The 15,801-nt window shown below is 39.2% G+C and overlaps 1 protein-coding gene across 5 annotated transcripts in view; it reads left to right on the forward strand.

Moving 5' to 3' along the window:
- The first annotated feature begins 464 nt into the window (after positions 1-464).
- The window catches only part of LOC117434121 (discoidin domain-containing receptor 2-like), a 44,055-nt gene continuing 28,718 nt past the window's right edge, over positions 465-15,801 (forward strand). For 3 of the 5 annotated variants that reach the window (XR_009310947.1, XM_059009140.1, XM_059009143.1), the window contains exon 1: positions 10,564-10,891. The gene's annotated coding sequence lies outside the window, so the exon portion shown is untranslated. Of the gene's footprint in view, positions 613-8,946; positions 9,067-10,563; positions 10,892-15,801 lie in introns of those variants that run through there. The other 2 variants (XM_059009141.1, XM_059009142.1) reach the window with 2 other exon arrangements.

Here is a 15,801-nt window from a genome sequence, read left to right on the forward strand (position 1 = left end):
TTATTCAGCTGGGCCCACTAAAAAAAACATTCAGTCTGCAGAAATTCCAAAGCTTTTCAATAAAACAATACATCAACCGATAAACCAAAACAAATTAGGACCTGTGGTACTTTTAAAAGAGGGCTCATTTTGTATCCAGTGCGCTATTCTTTAAAAGCAAGCTTTGTTTTGAATGAAGATATGAAGGTGATGAGTGGAATAAATCTTTCACCTAGGCTCAGGTACTGTAAAGACTGATTTCTGTCTGATTTGGTGTGAATTAGACACACAGCTGTGAATATTAACCCAACTTGGATGGGGTTTATTTCTCCTTGGTTCTAAAATACGGGTGCCTATTAAAAAAAAAAAAAAAAAACTAGACTGCCAAAAGCCTTGTTTATCCGCGGCAGGGGATCTCTTGGTTCCTGTGGCAACCCGTTAATGCCAGGCGCAGCCAGTGACAGCTGCCACAGCCGCCGACGGCCCTGCCTATAACACGAGTGAAAGTGTGGACAAAGGGTTTAGCTTGAGGAGAGGAGAGACCCGCTTTCAAACCTGGGAACTGACAGCTTCCAAGAACTACATATTGGATAGAGAAGAAGGAGGAGCGAGGGGTTGCATTTGAAATGTAAGGTAAATATCCTGGGGCTTTTGTACCGTGTTTTAAAAGTTTATTTTGTTTAAGAAATAAAGCCTGTTGTAACATATTTAAAATCTGTCTGGAAACAACAAAACGAAGGAACCTGCCTTGTTACGAATTTAAGCTGAAGACAGTAAGCTAACCATACTCTTTAAGCGCGATGCTGAAATGGGTCAGACTTACCCATCCCAACATTATGACATTTCGCAGAAGGTTTCAAGCATTCCATTATGGCTTGATTCGTTTAGGAATGCCTATTTGGATTAGTGGAGATAATCCTTTTTTTATTTGCAGAAAAGTATTTATGGAATTTAATTTGACATGTTTCCTTCATCAATTACAAGAGGCTCGTTTTTTTTTTCTTGTGCCGTTCCTTTAAGAAATACGTTTTTTTTTTTTTTAATTCTGCAGACATATACAGGTCTAAAAAGACAACTCCATACAAAACTACAGACCGCTGCAGTTGCAACTAATCTGATATACTGTAATAACACACGTATGTAAGCATGCTTTCCCATTCTCTCTGCAATTTAAATAAGCATTTTTAACTGCGCTTCAAATATTTGATAAGGCTTTTACATCCATGTGCAGCGCTCCTGTTATATTTGAACTCACTGGGCCCCTTTTAAATGGGATGACAATCTTCTGATCATTTGTGTCCGTTGGACTTTTAAGTACTGTAGCAAATTCTATCAGTAACCTGCCATAGGTAGCACCCAGCTTTCTTTCCTCAATGACTCGCGTCTAACCCAAATAATGCAATTAACACATTCGCTTCAAATCTGTGCCCCTTCATCGTATGGAGATGCTAGTTTTCTTTACGACAGTCGGGGTCCGTTTAGTCTAGAAATTACACGCTTCGTTGAACTCCGCCTAGCAGTATTTATGGTAGGCCTACCTGGGCATAGATACAAACTGTTATTATCACCTGGTGTTATAAATTGTGCAGCGTGATTGAGCTGTGCACGTACCTCATTTTGTTTAATTCTGTTATCCGATGCATCTAGTTAATTTATATTTAAGATACTTAACAAACTACCGAAATAAATTTGAAAAATGTGACATTACATAAAATACTGTACTACTAATACCAAAAACATGACAATAAATGGACGAAGATTCTACCTATTATACAGCAGAGAATAAGTCATTTATAAATGGAGTTAAATGGGGCTTCTGAACAGGTTAAAATGGACTACATGGAGTGTGTCTCCATGTCTGGCCTTAATTATTATTTATTTCTTAGCAGATATCGTTATCCAGGGCAACTTACAATTGTTACAAGATATCACATTATTTTTAAATACCATTACATTATTTTTTTTTTACATACAATTACCCATTTAGACAGTTGGGTTTTTATTGGAGCAATCTAGGCAAAGTACCTTGCTCAAGGGTTCAGCAGCAGTGTCCCCCACCCTGGGATTGAACCCACAACCCTCCAGTCAAGAGTCCAGAGCCCTAACCACTACTCCACACTGCTGCCCTGAAGGATTGTTTTGGTTCGGCATTGCTTAGCTTTGTCATGTATCAGATGCTGTGTGTTGTCTGGCAGTAGCTGATCTTTACGAACGTGCATCATTGCAATATTATGACTGCCTTGTATATTTATAGTCGAGCCCCACGGTACTGTAATTGCTTTGCCTGCTATTAGACTCTTGTTTGTATTCGGACCACTGCGACAGTGGGACTTGAGCGCAGAATCAACATAACAGCATTCCCCGGGAGAAAACCACTGAGCAATTTGTACAACTGTTTTTTTTTTACCATCGTAAAAACAAGCAAACAAAAAAATTAAAATACTGGTAGTTGCATATTTGATCACTTGTTGCCACCATGGCCAATCAATAATTAAAGTGATAATATTACATTTTACCTGAATAACGCTAAGGAAGCTGGAACCAGTGTCTGTTTGACTACAGGCGCTTCTCCAGTCTTCTGTTGTCACCATCTAATCTGAGCTGTTAAATATCATAATAAAAGGGTATCTAAGCACCTCAAGTGGTTGCAACACAAGCATGGATTGTTCTTCTGTCAGAAAACAGGAGCTGGTTTAAGACTGAAGGAAACACTTTTAAAATGTGACCCTTAGCATCTTCAGAGTTTTCCATTACACCTTAAAGCAGCGTGAAGGATTGTTTTACAGCGCCGGGTGCTGTGTTGTTAAACGATGTGATTGACGGTGATACAAAGTGTTCTTTGGCTGCCAGCGAGTCCTCGCAGTGTCTCAGCTGTCTTGTGTCTCCTCTCCTGAAACAGCTGTGGAGATCTCAGCTTCCCAGGAGCAGCCCAAGCTATGGCATTTAGTGGAATGCCCAGCACATTCCCCTCAGACTTACTGTACCCAATTACTGGAGTCTGTGCATGTGTCACAAGATTTCTCAAGCATGTAGTCAGGATTAGATTCCTGAGCGGCGAGAATGAGTTTCACATTGGTTCAAGTGGTACCCATAGCATATCCCCAATTATAAAAATAAATCTTCATTGGGCAGCACTTGAATTTCCTTGGTGGTCCAAGGAAATTCAAGTGCATAACAGACTCCAAGGTGACATGGCTGCAGACTTCCACTGTGGCATGAACACTGTCTGAATTTCCTGCGTGGAATGGTTGCTTTTTTGTTTGTATCGAGTCGCCAAAGCGATCCGTCACCCATTTCAAGATAACATTTCATCACTGAGTATGCCATCAGTCTTTAGAAGCTGTCTGATACCTCTGCTGCACTCCTGCTTAGGAGAAGCCTGGTTGTTTTTCAGCCAGGCGCAGCGAACGTGTCGAGACGCATGTTGACAATGCGGTATTAAGAGCCTCTGTATTTGAGTTGAGAATGGCGGATCCAGAAGTCATGGTTGTGTTTTTTCATTTTTTTTTTTATTCTTCAGATATAACTGAATACAACGGAAATGCAACAAGTGTATTTCTTTGGAAGGGTTTTGCACAAATGATCTGTTCAAATCAAAGGTCATCCCCTGACAGTGTGACAGATGTCATACCAACATAATTACGTGGACTTGCATATGGTCATGTGATTGGAGAAATATTTTAATAGAACGGTGTAAAGTTGTCATTTTTACGCGGCAGAGCAAGAGTGTTATCTCAAAGAGTTAAGCATGTCTTTTGGTATGGGCTGGACAGGACAGGACAGGATTAACATTTGTTGAGTGCAGTCTCAGGGCTAGAAAAAGATTAATCTTGTCTATTGGGCCGTGGCTGTGTCTCTTGGCTGATCTACAAAGCAGTTCAAACAGACGATCAAGCTTGATAGATTTCTAAGTAGAGGTTTACATCATGTGAAGATTATATCATTAGTCATTTAATACCAGTTGTTTAACCAGTTTAATAAATATGCTCCCTCACACCCGAGAGCAGGGGTGGTCCTGCCGGTCAAGGTTAGACTTGAGGCATGGAGACTGAAAAGATAGCACTGCTCCCTCATCCCACAGTAAAAATGGTAGTCTCATCAGGGGGTATAGGGTTGAGGCATGGAGACTGAGCTGCTCCCTCCTTCACCCCCTAAGAGAAAGGATGCTCCCTCCAGTCCAGGGCAGGCTTGAGGCATGGAGACTGAATTGTTCCATCACCCCCTAAGAGAAAGGGTGCTCCCTCCTGTCAGGCTTGAGGCATGGAAACTGAGCTGCTCCCTCCTTCATTCCCTAAGAGAAAGCATGCTCCCTTCACTCCAGGGCAGGCTTTAGGCAATGAGACAACAACCTAATAACAGCCTAATCAGCTACCTAATAACAACCTAATCAATCAACAGCCTAATCTAAAACCTAATCAACAACCTAACCAACAACCTGATCGAGAACCTGATCGACAACCTAATAACAACCTAATCAATCAACAACCTGATCAGCAACCTAATAGCATAATCCTCACGCAATGCATTGAGAACACTTTATAATTCATAAAGGTAAAATATGTTTTAAAAAATTTGCACAAAAGCCTTCCAATACATTGTAACACAATGTATATATTATATATTTATTTATTTATTTATTTGACAGTTTGATGACTATATAAATAGATGACATCCTGCACACAACAAATTAACTTATATTCGGACATTTCTCATCACAAAACAAATGGAAGAGCTTCAGTCTAGCATCATGCATGGAAAGCACGTGTTACTGGATAGCTAGCTATCTGAGGCTCCCAACAGGTTACCAGGGCATAATCGATCAATTAATGTTTAATTGAGACTTGGCCATGGCAATTCATAATCCATTAATCAAGTCATTGCTGCATGGCTAAAAGAAAGACTGTTTTGAAGAGTGAATAGGTTTCTGCACCTTTAAGACCACGGTGGCAGTGCCCTGCACTTTATCCTGAATTCCCGAATGGGAGTTAAATTTAGCTTGTGACAGATCTGTCTGCCTTAGGTAATCTCCCTGTCTCTCTGCCCTCACTCTCTCACTCCTCTCTTCCCCTTTCCTCTCGCTCCTTCTTTCTCTCTCACTCTCTCTCCCCTCTTCCTCTCTCTGTTCAAATAAATGCTTTTTTTGGCATACAAGTTATACAGATATTGCCAACGTTAGGTGCAATTTTCTTTCTAGCTTTCCCTTCGCCCTCTCTTTCGCTGTCTGCCTTCTGTGTGTCTGCTCTCTCTCTCTCTGGCTCTTCCTCCTTCTCACAAGCCAGGGTTTGGAATGTGTTGCTGACTGGGTGCAGATAAGGCTCAGAGAACAGGAGCAGTGGAGGAGAAAGTGTCGGGAATTTAACCTCTTAGGGACCTTCATTAAGCCTTTCATTGGACTTGAATGCCTCCACCACCTGAGTATCTCTTTAACAGAAGCTTGCCTGTGTGGAATGGCTCATATTGGCACTTGTACAGTAGCAGGACTTTATTTGGTAACTGAAGCTTTTCCTTGTAAAGAGATAATGTCAAAGATACTGCACTGCAGATTTAATCAAAAATTAAAATTAAAATAAATTCTTTACTGTGCATTACCTAATTTTGCTATCTTTTTAAACTTATATAAGTGTTTAAAGGGACTTTTCGCAAAAGACAGTGAAATTAATCCATGCTGTCAGCTTTGTTTATTTTATGATACTGCTTTCTTTTGTCTAAACTGGTCGTGAGAGACCGAGAAACAAAATCAAAAGCTTTATCTTGGGCAAGAGTGAAGAGAAAAGAAAAGAAGAAAGGAGCTACAGATGGCCTTTCACTCACTGAATTATTCCTTTAAATTCAAGCAAGGCCGAGCTTTCTTAGGGAACACTCCGGGTGCCATGGCAACACCCAGTCATGGAAAGCTCATCAGTATGCACTGATACGCTCCACTGGCTCCCACTGAAATTTACAATTGATTTTCAAATCCACCTTTCAGCCTGCAGAGTCCAGGAAGGCTTTAGGCGTAGCAATTAGCCCTAGCTAAGTGATTGTAGTCCACTGTGGGTTGATGGGTGTTGAAACCTAATGTTTTTTTATTTTTTTAAATATGACCTTCAGATGTGACCTGATTACTTACTGATTTTATTTTACTGCATAATCCCAGGGTAATAATTCCGTTTTTTACTGATTTTTCTATTTGAACCAGATAAACACCCATCCTGTTCCCAGAGTAGTTTATTATTTGATTGTACCTCCAGGTCCGGAATTGACCTCTCTGGCCGAAATAACAAACATGTTTTAATGCTGTACCCTAAAAAAAAACCTGAGCAACCATACAAAAAAAAACTAAATTACCTTCCTTTAAAGGAGGACCAGATATTATGTTGCTTGTGCTAACAAGGGCAAAGGAAATATATTTTCAAGCCTTGTAGCACTCCTTCAAGGAGGCCCAGTGATAATGTTGCTAGTGTTAATAATAGGTAAGAAATGGATTTCAAAGCCTTGGTTAGCATGCCTATAAAGATGGAGGGGGTGGGGGTGGGTTGGTGACGGGACGGGGCAGTTAAAATGTTACAAGTCAACTGTACATGTATCAGCTAGCACCCACAAGTTACATTAGGAATTATATGGAAATTGCAGAATTGGCTAGAATTAATATATATATATATATATATATATATTCCCAAACTATATCTCCTATAAGAAATCAAGTCCAGTTATAACTGATGTTAACTCAAGCAATAAGAGAAATTTAACTGTGCCTGTCTGCCTGCTATTGATTGAGTCTGGCTGGGGGGTGTAGGGATCAGCTGTTTTTACTTCCCTCCATCAACACCTCATACATTATTGATACCAGAGCCGGGGAGGATGGAGAAAGAAAGAAAGAAAGAAAGAAAGAGTGAGCATAGGCCACAGAGATTCCTGCATATATTATAGCATGAGAACAATAGCAGAACAGCAATAATATTAAACAGTGACAAGCATGTCAGCGCTGTACATTCAAAAACAGCGCCATCAGCAACATGCAGAAGTTGATCACTATAGCCACATTAGGTGCAGCTATGGCCAGAAGTTTTGCATCACCTAGAATTTTAGGATTGAGACATAATTTTAACATCATGTAATCAAAGAAACTACAAAAAAATGATATTGCAAAAAAAAAAAAAAAAAAAGTCTACCGGAAGCCATAATAGTAGTATTTCATGTTAGATTTCGAAATGTCACATTTTTCAGTTTTTCATTAAGTATATGGGAAAACTACAAAGCGGTATGTAATTCAATATGTTAATGTAACATTGTTCAGCAGGTTTCATTCGACTTTATGAAGCAAAATGAGTTGATTCTGTAGGGTGATGCTGCAAAACCTTTGGCCATAGCTGTACACCCTCAAATTAAGATATGAATAACTAACCCCAAATTATGATACACAATTGGAGAAGTGGTTTCACTCGCTGTATTAAAAACTCTAGAATGATATACAGAAAGGCAAACAGACAAACATCCTCCATATACCTTGAGATTACCATACACTACAGATAACTATAAAGAAGGTCCATATCGAGTTTAAACACTATCGGTCCAGCAGTCCTATAGATACTGTATATTAAAACCATACGTATGGGACGCCTCTACTATGACTGGAGAGTAAAAATTCTGGGTTACTCACAAGGTCGCAAGGGGCTGCCTAATGACTACCAGCGCTGTAAATATTTAAAAATACATTGACGTGTCAGCCTTAAGACTCACACCCACACACAAGGTTGCTCCCCTGCTTCACAGCTCACTGTTTCGGTCAAGGCTGATTTATTATCATGCACTATTCCACTGTCAGGACACAGGCGTTGTGGCTAATTAGATTCATGATTGAAGCAATTTAGGAAAGGTCTCTTTCAACACCCTCCGTGTCTCTGTCCTTAACGCCTTCACTACCTTGTTTAAGTTTGTCTTGCCAATCTGCAGCTGTTCGTTTGTGATGTTTTAAAGTGACTGTAGCTCCATGCATGTCATGCAATTCCATTCATCACGGATGTTCCAAATGTGCAGTTTTGAAAGAAACACATATTATTGTAAACGTATTTAAAAAAAACAAAAACAACATGATATCTGGTACTGCAGCTGGTTAAGGACATTTCTGTTTGCAATTCTTGCTTTTAGATCTTCTTACACTTCCTTGGTTACCTGATCATTTCCCTCAATCTAGCCTCACAAACTCTTTAGCCCTGGGGTTAGTCTAGTTGCTGTTCTCATCTCTCTCTCCAAAGCTGCAATTTCCTTTTTGCAGTGCAGAGGCCACAGCGCACTAGGAGAGCAAGGTACTTGCATCGATGACTTCAGATGATCGTGTCGTTGAACATTTTACAATTTCCACCTGTTCGCTTATCAGGCAGATGAGAAGCGAGGATCACACTTACAGGAAATGAAACAAAAAATAAATATTGACAGAAACAGCAGGTTTGTGTGGACGCAGGGGGGGTTGTTTTTAATCAAAGGATATCTTCGATTCTCTACAGAAACGGTTACAACCACATTGGGTTTGTACACTAGCCAGAATGTTTTCTCTAGTGAAAGGAGTTTGGTGTTCTCAGCTCCCAGTGCACATGAATCCATATTACAAAACGCCACACAAAGTGGTACAATTCGACACAATAGGCAATATTGATTACAACTATGGCCAAAAGTTTTGCATCAGCTAGAATTTTAATATTGGGACAAAAAAGATAGATATTTTATTTAACGTCATGTAATCAAAGAAACTGATATCGCAAAAGTCTACCAAAGCCATAATAGTAGTACAGTACGTCATGTTAGATTTCGAAATGTCACATTTTTCAATTGTCAATTTTTCATGAAGTATTTGGGAAAACTACACAGCGGTATGTAATTCAATATGTTAATGTAACATTATTCAGCAGGTTCTGGATAAATGTATATGACTGCACAATGGAGCTTCATTGTATATTTTTCTTTGTTTTTTTGTTACCTCTCTTAAATCAGTCATACTGTACTTGAGCTGAACAAGTCGGATCTCGCCAGGAATTCTCTCTGGGCTGTCGGAAATTCACTGGGATCCAGGGAAGCTAAACACAGGAAAACAACCCGGCTGCCAGCGATCAGGTATGAGAAAAAGCTGCGAATCCCACCTTTGTGCTAAATGTTGTACTAAAATGTGTCAGTGGTGTATATTTACTACAATTCCTCCATAGTTTAACCTTTACTGCACTTGAATTCATCAGGAAGAAAGCTGCCCTAGTTGACAGTCCAATTTATATTCCCTAAATATTGTTTAGCTGTTGGTAAGGTTATCATATGACTCCACGTATACTAGGACAGCTTGGCTTTTCAACTCACCTCAATGCATTCTGGTATGTTTTACCTGTCTCGGGGTACCTTTCACAGTAGGACTACACTTACCAGAATGCATTGGAGGGGGTGAGTTTCCTAGTGGACATGGAGTCATATGGTAACCCTAGCTGTAAGGACACTAGATGCCTCCCCCTTTCTGCCAAAATGGGCATGCTCCTGCTACAACTGGAACAGAAGTAGAATATACTGCATGTCCTTTTTACATCTACCCATAGGAACACTTATCCAGTCGTGATTAAACATATTAAGGACTTTGGCACATGCTATTGTGAGAGTATCAGAATCTGGAGGCGTTTATGTAGCCTACTATTTATTTTTTATTTTTTTTAGCCTGTAAGATTCGGTCCGAGTTTACGTTTCCCAGAGCTCAATTTAGTTCCGTAGCTTTCGCTTCTTCGTTCACTTCTTTGTTCTGTATAACAGATGTTATCAAATCGTTCTGTGTAACTATATGACAGTGTTGCGTCATTACAGATTGTTGGGGAGATGAGATTAAAAGCTCTTTAGCTACGCATGCCTGGCTCTTTTGCATAGAGGTTAAGGTTCTCACTTGCAGTGTGTATGGTCCCCGGGTTCGTTCCCTGCCTCTGTTACACTTAGATATTTAGTGAGTAGGTCTGCAGGTTAGATAAAACTCTGAAGAAAGTATAGTTATGCCCTAAGTGCTTTCCATTGTGTAAAGGTAAGGCGTGACCAGCCTAAATCAAGTTTCAACTCCTACCTTTATAATACAGCATGATTCAAGCCATCCCGATGGTTACCTGAGCTGCTATTTAAAAAGATAAACTGCACATTTAAGAGATCTTTTCACTGCTGACACTTAAAAGAGCTATCATTTCTAATTTTGCAAAATAATATACTTGGATGTATGAATTAGAGAAAATTATAAGGAAGGAAAAAAAAAGATGAGGTCACGAATCAGAACATTTTGAACAAAAAAAAATATAACAGGACTGGGTGCAGTTTAGTTTTAGTTTTGCAAGCAAGAAAGCTGGAGCACCTCCATTTATCAACACCCAGAATCGTATTATTATTTTTCAGTTTCAAAATGTACCTTGAATATTAAGAAAGTAGTACGGGCCATATTTCGAAAGAGATCAGTCTTTAAATATTGTTATGTATTTTTACATAAACAACGTTGCTGAAAAACGAATACTTGAGGATTTGATGACAAGCGGGCGTGTTTGACAAGTCCCCCCCACCTCGCTGCGGATTGGCTGCCCCCGCATTCGTTATGCTAATGAGTACCTGGTGGAAGGAGAGAGTTTCTCTGCTGGGAAACTCAGAGCAGGACTCTCTTCACTTTAGTAAGAGCGGGGCTCTCTGGAAAACTGGATCTATATTTAACAAGAAAGCCGTCAGCTTTCAAGTTCAATACAGCAGTTTTAAAGCTTGTTAGAGCCGGACTCTTTAAAAACAAAGCAAACAGAAACGGATTTGTAAAAAGACAAAGGATTGTATTTTGTTTTTTTAAAAAACTGCAGTCAACTTTTTACAGAGAACTGCGCTGTTTTTTTTTTTTTGTAAGACAGACAGGCACACAGAGTGATTGCGGAGAGATTTCTAACCCTAAAAGGTACAGTAATGACGCTGTCTGCGCTTGTTCTTAATTAATTACCAGTTTGTAAAAGGCTAGGTATTGGTTACGTTTCTATGCGTTTGGTTATTAACTGGTTATTAACTTTTTTGTTTGTTTACTTGTGTGTTTACTTATTATTATTATTATTATTATTATTAGTATTATTATTATTATTATTATTATTATACTAATAATACTTATAATAATAATAATAATAATTATAATAATAATAATAATAATGTGTTATGATGACGACGATAAGTTATACTTTCCCATTAATAAGCATTGATAATACATTTAAGTGCTATTTATTGGCAAACACATAATTCCAGTTACATTTTAAAGATGTGTGCTACAGTATGCTTACTATTTTTTTTTAGTATGTACCTACTTTTTTTGCAACAAAAAAAATGCAACAAAAACGTGACTTTTAAAAAATGAAATGTTTAGAAAATGTTACAGCAATATCAATTCACCACTCAAGTGCTTAAATAGCAAACATTTTGAGATGTGCAAACATCTTATGTTTCAGGAAAAAGACAAATTACATAAAGTGGGGGGAAAAACAACAGTTTGTTAATAAATATGACCTTTTCTTAACTCAATAAAACACTAAACACAGGAACAAAAAAACAGGCAGTGTGTTAAACCCAGCTATGCTGTCAAGCACAAGTTTGTTCAAGACAAATCACCTTGCTGGTATTGTTTACATACCTGTATTTACCAAAACAAAACTGTTTGTGTCTGACAGAGGAACTATTTGTGAAATGGGTGTATTAAAGTTTAGCTTGAAAGCAAGTTAAAAACGACTCTGAAAGTATTTGTTTGCATTGTTTCATCTGCGCTTGTATTTAGTAGAAATAGTGTCTTTCTGCAAATTCTTTGTTCTGGTTTTAAAGTAATGCACACACCTGCCCTCAAAAGTGTCTCAAGGCTATCCTTTCACCTGTAGGGCTTAAGGGAGAAAGCAGTTTTTAGTCTCCACGCGTAAGTCTGCCTTGGTCTTGAGGGACCTCCATTCTGTCTTTGGGTGTTGAGGTTAGCAGTTCAGTCTCCGTGCCTCAAGCCTGTATGGGACTTTAGGAGCTTCTCTAGGGGGTGAGAGTGTGTCTCAAATCTACCCTGCATTAGATGAGGCTACCCTTTCTCTTAGGGGGTGAGTTAGCAGTTCAGTTTTCATGCATCAAGCCTGTTTTGGACTTGAGGCACTGTTATCTTTGGGTGCGAGGGGGCAGTTCAGTCTCTGTGCCTCAAGTCTACCCTGTATTGGATGAGGCTACCCTTTCTCTTAGGGAGTGAGTTAGCAGTTCAGTCTTCATGCATCAAGCCTGTTTTGGACTTGAGGCACTGTTATCTTTGAGTGCGAGGGAGCAGTTCAGTCTCAACGCATCAAGCCTGCCCTGCTCTTGAGGGGTTACCCTTTCTCTTTGGGGGTGAGGGAGCAGTTCTGAATCCATGCCTCTAGTTTGTCCTGGACTGGAAGGTCCATCCTTTCTATTAGGGCTCAGGTAGCAATTCAGTTGTCCATGTTACAAGCCTTTTCGGGACTGGGGAAAGTAGTTCAGTCCCCAAACCTCAAGACTGTTGTGTCCTAAAGGTGGACTACCCTTTCTCTTAGGTGGACAGTGAGCAGTTCTGTCTCCATTCTCGTCTAGTCCTTGATCTTTTGCTACCTTCCAACCTGTAAAGATGCCCACTGCCAATCAGTGTTTTTTTTCAGTTTTTTTCAGTTTCAGCATTTCAATTCAGCTTCAGTTTTTATTTAGTTGGTATGATTATTATTATTATTTTTTTTTCTATTTAGTTTTAGTTTTAATTTAATTTTAGTTTCAGTTAACTTTAATTCAGAAATATATATTTCAGTTTTAGAATTTGTTTTTCAGTTTCAGTATCTTTTCATTTTAAGAGACATTTTAAATGTTATTTAAAACGTATTAATCACTTAAAATTCCAGTTCTCTTTTTTTGACAATGCAAACGCATTCATCCACCTGCTTTGGGCAACAGTGCCACAGAGGAGGAAGTCATTGCAGCTTGGCTGTGCTATTTATATAGCTTTTTCGTGAAGTGGTATTAATACATCTCAGAATATTCGTTTTTCAGGTTTATTTTTTCCTTTCAGTTTAGTTTTAGTTTTCAAACATTTTCTAGTTTCTGTTACTATATCGTCAAAGAAAATGTTTATTTTTTTTAGTTTTTTGACCATTTTCGGGTTCGTTTTCGTTAACCGAAAAGAACACACTGCTTCCAGTTGAGCTTAAATGTCTGTGATATAGATAACACCTACTGTCCGAGGGTTAAACAGCCTGATTCAAATCCACTGCTAGTTCCCACCTCGCCAGACTGTATATTTGTCATTTCATTTGTGGTTCAAAAGTGCAGGCACTGACTGTTATCTAAAGTGAAGCAGTTTGCCCAATAAAATAAACTTTAAAGATAAGTGCCTGAATGTAGTCGCTTAGACTGAGATCCTGGGGAGGTAAACAAAGTAAGGCAGGCAGTTTTTAGACCATGTCTTACAGACCTTTCTAAATGGGGAAAAAGTGCAATAAAAAAAACTGTGATTGGCAAGCAACACAATAGCTTCAATAGAAGAGTTTTCTTTTACAGCTTGTTAAACAATTCCTAATTAAAGACTCTCACGCCCGGAGTTCAAAGAAGGCCGTCATAACGGTGCTAATTTAACTCCCTGAAGGATGTGTACCGTTTTTAACTTTCTGCCCATGTTTTAAAAAATTGCCACAGGCATTTTAAGGAGATAGATTCAGTTCTGGAAGTAATATACCAAAAGCGCTACATTCTCCTCGTTAACGTGCATTGTGAAATGTTCCTTCATTGTTGATATTTTCCCTTCGTGTTGTGCACTTGCTTTGAAAGTTAGCAGCAGGTGTTTTAATAACAGGCTTTAAACACTCTGAATAAAAATAAACTTAGAGGTAGAACAATTATAGGTTCTTAACTAACCGGTCTTTCTACCAAATCTAAACCACCCAATCAACGAGCGGCTCACTAAAACCAAAAAGCAGGATAACAATGCAATATCATGAGATATAGCGGTACGTTCTTCAAATACCCGAAGCATTGCTGTCACCTGCATTGTGCTGAATTTTGTATTGTGACGTGCATACTGTGATACGTATTGTACAGTAACCTTAGAGTATTGATACACCCCTTATAGATGAATGCCTCTATTGTAAAGTCTTTCAGTCCGTCCTGCTGTGCTATTAGTCGGATGAACCAGCTCTTTCATCTCTGGTAACTAGAGAGAGCTCCCACTACCTGCCTACTTGCCTGCCTGCCTGAGCCTGTCAATATTAAGACAATCCGCTCCCACCCCCGATCCTTCACCCCCCCTGACAGGGGACGCTGAGCCCTCAGCACTAGCTGATGTGCAGGATGTAATAAAGGATGTCACGTTGCAACATTTCCATGCTTTACAGCAGCAGAACAGCCTTTCTGGGGTTGCTGAGAGCATATTGCACAGTACATCTGGTTAGAAATGAACTTGCACTGTTTATGGCCATGTTCAACGGCTATTGGATATCAACCTCTTCAGTTAAGTAGCCTTTATTGGGTTGATAAAAGCAGTTTACACAAAAGAGGTGTAAGCACTGAGCAGGTCCTATGTGAAGCACGCTGAAGCAGTGCCAGGACAGATTTTATAGTAAGCGTGTCACGTACTTTCTTTATACAGTACAGCATGCAAATGGGCTTTTACTTGAAGTGTACTGCAGCAGTGTGCTAGAACAGTATTAGAACACCCCATTGCTTCTGTAGATTTGTTGTGCAGATGAAATCAAGCCACTGCAACTGCAAATCTTGAAAAACTTTCAAAACAGGCAAATTCGTCTAATTTAATTGTTTTGATGGGCCACACGTGCCATTCATTTAAAATAGTAAGCGAAAAGGAACACAGAGCCACAGATGGTAAAATGCAGGAGACTTTTTAGAAGTTGTTTAAGATGCCTAATTAAACCGCAAACATTTTTACACATGTCCCATCTTGAGGCGTTCAAATATATTTGCACATGTAAGCCTGAATAACTTTTTTTTTTAAAAAGAAGGACCGGATCAGTACAATAACTCTCTCACACTGATGAAGGCATTACCGGAGACGTGTGCCTGCTTGATTTTCAAAGCGTCTTTTTAATGATCTTTTTGAAAGGAGAAAACACCTGTTCTAGAAATAAAAGAACCAAACGGCTTAGTAATATGACTCAAAAGTAAGTATTCTCAAGTTGTTTTGTAACATTACTGTTAATGTGAAGGATATTGAAAATGAAGACGGCACTGTGCAGACACTGTGCAGTTCCCAACACCTTCACACACTTTAGTTTCGCACACACACAACCCACCCCCTCAACACACACGCACAAACACAACCCACCCCCTCCTCACACACACCCTGCAAACAGGCATGGAATTTTTACAGCTGACCTCAGCAAAACCTGGACCAGTTAAACATCATTGTCACTCCTGGGACTGTATGAAAGTATAAACCAAGTAACCAAATTCCTGATTCAATCCAAGTACAGTAGTACCTGTTCATACCTGTTGAAGATATGCAATTAAAAGCTTCTAGATGCACTGTTGCATCTCTCTTCTGAAAAGTTTTCCATGATGAACTCATAGCACAGTAGAATAAAGCATACTGAAAGCTTGGTGGAGCATAGGCAAGCACTGTAAAGCACAGAAAGGTATGGTAAAGCATGTTTAGGTCAATATGTTAACGTAACATTATTCAGCAGGTTGCATTCGACTTTGTGAAGCAAAATTAGATCATTCTATAGGGTGACGCAAACCTTTGGGCTGTAGCTGTAGTTTGTGGAAGGCGCATATCAATTGAACATCCTCATTAAGTTTTATGATTGAGTGCTTAATGTAATGTACACACCTGCGTGTTGTTGA

The sequence above is a fragment of the Acipenser ruthenus genome, chromosome 38 (assembly GCF_902713425.1).
Source record: "Acipenser ruthenus chromosome 38, fAciRut3.2 maternal haplotype, whole genome shotgun sequence".
Lineage (NCBI taxonomy): Eukaryota > Metazoa > Chordata > Actinopteri > Acipenseriformes > Acipenseridae > Acipenser > Acipenser ruthenus.